The 5182-nt window shown below is 40.9% G+C and overlaps 1 protein-coding gene across 3 annotated transcripts in view; it reads right to left on the bottom strand.

Moving 5' to 3' along the window:
• Positions 1 to 5182, bottom strand: part of NADK2 (NAD kinase 2, mitochondrial) — a 42385-nt gene that overhangs the window by 36615 nt on the left and 588 nt on the right. The window contains exon 1 of one of the 3 annotated variants that reach the window (XM_008692635.2): positions 4866 to 4977. The exons of the other annotated variants lie outside the window; for them this stretch is intronic. The gene's annotated coding sequence lies outside the window, so the exon portion shown is untranslated. Of the gene's footprint in view, positions 1 to 4865; positions 4978 to 5182 lie in introns of those variants that run through there. 3 annotated transcript variants of the gene reach the window in all.

The raw sequence follows: 5182 nt of genomic DNA, 5'->3' as shown, positions 1-5182 counted from the left end.
GGGGGGGGGGGACACCTTTCACCCACTGTGGTGAAGGTATACGTTGGTACAGCCTCTAAGGGAAGCAATTTGGTAATACCTATTAAAAATTCCCGGGGCGCCTGGGTGGCACAGCGGTTAAGCGTCTGCCTTCGGCTCAGGGCGTGATCCCGGCGTTCTGGGATCAAGCCCCACATCGGGCTCCTCCGCTGGGAGCCTGCTTCTTCCTCTCCCACTCCCCCTGCTTGTGCTCCCTCTCTCGCTGGCTGTCTCTATCTCTGTCAAATAAATAAATAAAATCTTAAAAAAATAAAAAATAAAAAAAAAATAATAAAAATTCAAATGCACATGCCTTTTGACTCAGCAATTCTACCTTTAGGTATTTATCCTCAAGCTTGAGTCACACGCAAATAAATTAACATAAATGTTATTCATTACAGAATATATTTTCATAAATTAAGACATGCACACAATAGAATACTACACATACTATTTTAAGTAAGAATAAGCTGCAGAACAGCTTAAATAGTATGTTATCACTAAGTAAAAAGGGATGGGACAAAGAAAAATATTTCACTGTGCTGATTGTATGTATAGATTATTTCTGGAAGGAAAAACAAGAAACTGATAACACTGGCTACTTCCAGGGACAAAAACTGTGTGCCCAGTGACAAGAATAAAAGAAAGATTTTTCATTGTACACCCTTCTGTATCTTTTACATTTTGAACCATTTTAATGCACTACTGATCCATAAGTAAATAAAATTATATCAGCACACAACCTAATGAAAATAAAAGCAGTTTGAAATTAATGGAAAATGAAACACAAGACAAAAATTGATCAGAAATGAAGTTCAAGGGGTAAACAGGAGCCAGTTCATGAAGGGCCTTGTTTGGCATACTAAGTAAGGATCATGATGGTTCCCATACACTGCTGTATCACACTCAAAGTGTGATCTGGGGACCACTTCCAACCTGGAGAGCTGGTTAAAAATGCAGATCCCACTCTGGAAAACCGTGTGGAGGTCCCTTAAAAAGTTAAACATTGAGCTACCCTATGACCCAGCCATTGCGCTACTGGGTGTTTACCCCAAAGATACAGACGTAGTGAAGAGAAGGGCCATATGCACCCCAATGTTCATAGCAGCAGTGTCCACAATAGCTAAATCGTGGAAGGAACCAAGATGCCCTTCAACAGATGACTGGATTAAGAAGCTGTGGTCCATATATACAATGGAATATTACTCAGCTATCAGAAAGAACGAGTTCTCAACATTTGCTACAACATTGGCGGCACTGGAGGAGATAATGCTAAGTGAAATAAGTCAAGCAGAAAAAGACAATTATCATATGATTTCTCTCATCTATGGAACATAAGAACTAGGAAGATCGGTAGGGGAAGAAAGGGATAAAGAAAGGGGGGGTAATCAGAAGGGGGAATGAAGCATGAGAGACTATGGACTCTGAGAAACAAACTGAGGGCCTCAGAGGGGAGGGGGTGGGGAAATGGGATAGACTGGTGATGGGTAGTAAGGAGGGCACGTATTGCATGGTGCACTGGGTGTTATACGCAACTAATGAATCATCGAACTTCGCATCAGAAACCAGGGATGTACTGTATGGTGACTAACATAATAAAAAAAACATTAAAAAAAATGCAGATCCCTGGACAGAGCTAGCAAACTTAAGGGTATGGTTCAGAAAGGCAGAGACTGAAGTCTCCACAAACTGAATCAGAATCTTGGGGTGCTAAGGTTCAGGCACCCTCATTTTAACAAATTTCCTAGGTGATTCTACAGGTTTATGGGGAGGAAGCTTTTGAGAAGTTCTAAGCAGAGGAATAAAGTGGCCAGATGTTCACTTTAGATAGACGACTCTGGTGCCTATTTCTGAAAGATGTGAAAGAAGTGAGATTCTGTTAGAAGGCCCTGGAAATACTCCAGATCATATTCTTTAATTTGATAAATACTCATATACACTGCACTCATTGCACACCATGTGGCAAAAGTATCTGCCCAAGAACTATAGCCTAAGCTACACCATCATTTTCAGGACACGCGGTAAGGGAAACAAAATCCAAGGTGCTACATGTCCTAAACATGCTGAGAAGGCGGTAACCAGGAAGAACTTAATCCAGTAACAGAGGCACTGCTAAATGAAATTTTCTATCCCATTATAAAGATGATTAAAGAAGGAAGGAAGGAAGGAAGGAAGGAAGGAAAAGAAAGAAACCAACCTAAAAATGGCAACCATTAAAGAAGTTGCTTCTGGGGTTGGGGTGGAGGGAGAGAAGAGTGGAAACAGTTCATATCTTATTTGGTATACACTAAAATATTTTTAAATAAAACCTACTCTTGGGCCAATAAGGCATGTTTACAATGTCAAAACCCTTTCCAATCAGCTTGGATTCACCTAAAGATCTAAATTTGTTGAGTACCATGGACCCTATTAATAAAAAAAATCCACATCTGCCAACAGCTGCATCTCTTATGATGTAAGTAAATCGTAGTAATAGTTTAATTAGCCCTTGCAAGGTAATGAGCCAGTACACCTTCCTAGAAATTCACAGGAAACATTACTGCAAGATTTAAAAATAAAGCAATGCAACCAATATGAAAGAGTAATTGGAAGTCAGACTTGGACCAACTTTGAAAGATAGAAACGTACTCTGGGGCGCCTGGGTAGCGCAGTCGTTAAAGCGTCTGCCTTCGGCTCAGGGCGTGATCCCGGTGTTCCGGGATCGAGTCCCACATCGGGCTCCTCTGCTAGGAGCCTGCTTCTTCCTCTCTCACTCACCTGCTCTGTTCCCTCTCTCGCTGGCTGTCTCTCTGTCACATAAATAAAAATAAAATCTTAAAAAAAAAAAAAAAAAAAAAAAAGAAACGTACTCTGTACATGCTTTAACAACTAAGACGTATTTCCTCTATTTGTTTAAGTTTCTACAAAGTGAGAACACCATAAGGGCTGACGGTATAAAATTACACTGACACTTCATCCTTCATCTTCTATTTGCATTTTAACAAATAACCTAACAGAGACCTATTCTGCAACAAAACCACCACCTGCACAACAGAAGAGAACCCTCTGACCTAAAACTTCAGGTTACCGGGACACTACAGACAAGAGGTATGGTGCCAAAGACTAAAGTAAGCCCATGGCCACTTTCTTTTATTCCCAATTCACATGATTCATAGGTCTTGGTATCTTTTACCCCAGCAAAATAGCAAACAATATCAACCAGCTTATCAGTAGTACCGCAGAATCCCATTTTAGAGCTACTTTACACAGCTCAGTATTCTTCGGCATGGACTCCACCTAATGCTATTCCATTCTTAATACTGGCTTTAATATAAATGGTAAAACAAACTCAGGAAGGAGCTAATCCAATGAAATGTAATTGAAATGACAACAACTGTTTCACTGCCTTGCCATTACAAAACCATGTGTTCTACAGTACGGAAGTTTTAACTCAAAGTTTTCTTCTCCCAAACAGCATTACCCAGCCAAAGACAAATATTTACCTATTAGAGATTTCTCCTTAGATACTCAGAGTGGGTACACTAGGTAGTTCAATTTCTAAAGACTTATTGATTTGCCTACATTTTAAAAGTTTTGATTAGTGGCAATCTAGTTCAGAGGTCCCAGAATTAACCTAACTCAGAGGACACTCATTTTCTTGAGGCCTTGAAAAGTTATCCAGAGTTTCAAAACGCCAGCACTAAAAAAGGCCTTGGAAGCTATCTAGTAGTCCAACCTTACTATTTCACATACTGAACTAGGCAAAAGCACTTTGAAAACCCGACAGTACAACGAAAAGGTATCATTGTCACACATAAGGCCCAGAGAAGTTAAAAAGACCCCTAGGAAGTTAACCACACAGAACTGGGCCTAGGACCCCAAGATCCTAACTCCCAATCCCACACTCCAAATAGGCCAATGGAGTGTACTATTTTAAATTGTTCTGAGAGGTTTTCATAAAATTGTATAAAGAACATATCTATACATATATTTGACAATTTCTAAAAAATTCTTGCAAAATTGAGAGTACAATCCAAGGAACACACCTCTTTCCCAACACAGAAATGATGTGCTTGCTTCTGAATTATTATTCCCTGGCTCACCCCCAATTTCGCTCCCTGACAAAACTACTCCAACTTCCTACTCAAACTGATTGGTTTTCTATAAACTGCTACATCTTCAAACACTAAAGGAAAGAAAACAAACCTGCACCTAGCAATTCCATCTAATGAAAGCAGGGGCCCTCAATTAACTCATTAAAGAATCAACAAGTTTAATGCTGAAAATAGATTCAGTACTTAAGCAGACATGATTTACAACTTCATTTTGATACCTGTACAAAACATTACAAACAAATCTGAAGATTACAAACCATACCAAAAGTTTAAAACAGGGTGTCTACTCCTGTACAGAATTCTACAAGATTTGGTTATAGGCATGTAATTCCAAAGCTTTTTGGTGCACGATATCAACAATTAGAGATTTCCACATTGTTCATAGTAGCATCGTCACTCTCCTTTTCCTAAAGTTGGTGGGCAGGAAGCACGGGATCAGAAGTCTCAAAAGGAGAGGGAAGACAGGGATATTCGGGGTTTTTTTCTTGGATGCATTTATATACTTTTGCAAAGATATTAGTATCTGTACTAAATAGAGTCTATTGTAGAGATACTGCTACGGTATGGACGTAGGCTTTTTATTTCATAATTACCAAGTTTACCTGCCCTCTATCTTGCCCTTTCTATTTAATAGCATATATTCAAAGTCAGATTTTCCCCCTTGCTATCCCCTGAACTCAAAACACGTGCGCTTTTAAAACAAACTGCTAGAACCCTGACTGATGACAACGTTCCATCACGGAAAAGGCTCACCCAGACTGGCTTTCCGGAGTATCCCAGGCCTCGCAGTCCTGCAGAGTAAAAGGGGGTGTGTCCGCGGTACCTTAGCCCTCTCTCCCACCTTCCGCAGCGACGCCCCGGAGCCCCTTTTCTCAGAGAGGCTTAAGGATCTGTTTCCAGAGCGTCCAGACCTCAGCCACCCGCCCACCTTTCTCGGGGCTGTTGTTGCTATTCTCAAAAGGGAGAATAGGGGGTGGGGCAAGCGAGGGCACAAATGAATCCCCAAACCCTTCCCACTGGGAGCTCCTGTACCCCATCCAAGTCTTCCTCCCCCATCTTGGGGGGGGGGG

Source organism: Ursus maritimus, unplaced genomic scaffold, assembly GCF_017311325.1.
Source record: "Ursus maritimus isolate PB19 unplaced genomic scaffold, ASM1731132v1 scaffold_15, whole genome shotgun sequence".
Classification (NCBI taxonomy): Eukaryota; Metazoa; Chordata; class Mammalia; order Carnivora; family Ursidae; genus Ursus; species Ursus maritimus.
Note: the sequence above shows the minus strand (reverse complement) of the source record. Positions and strands in the feature narration are given on the sequence as shown.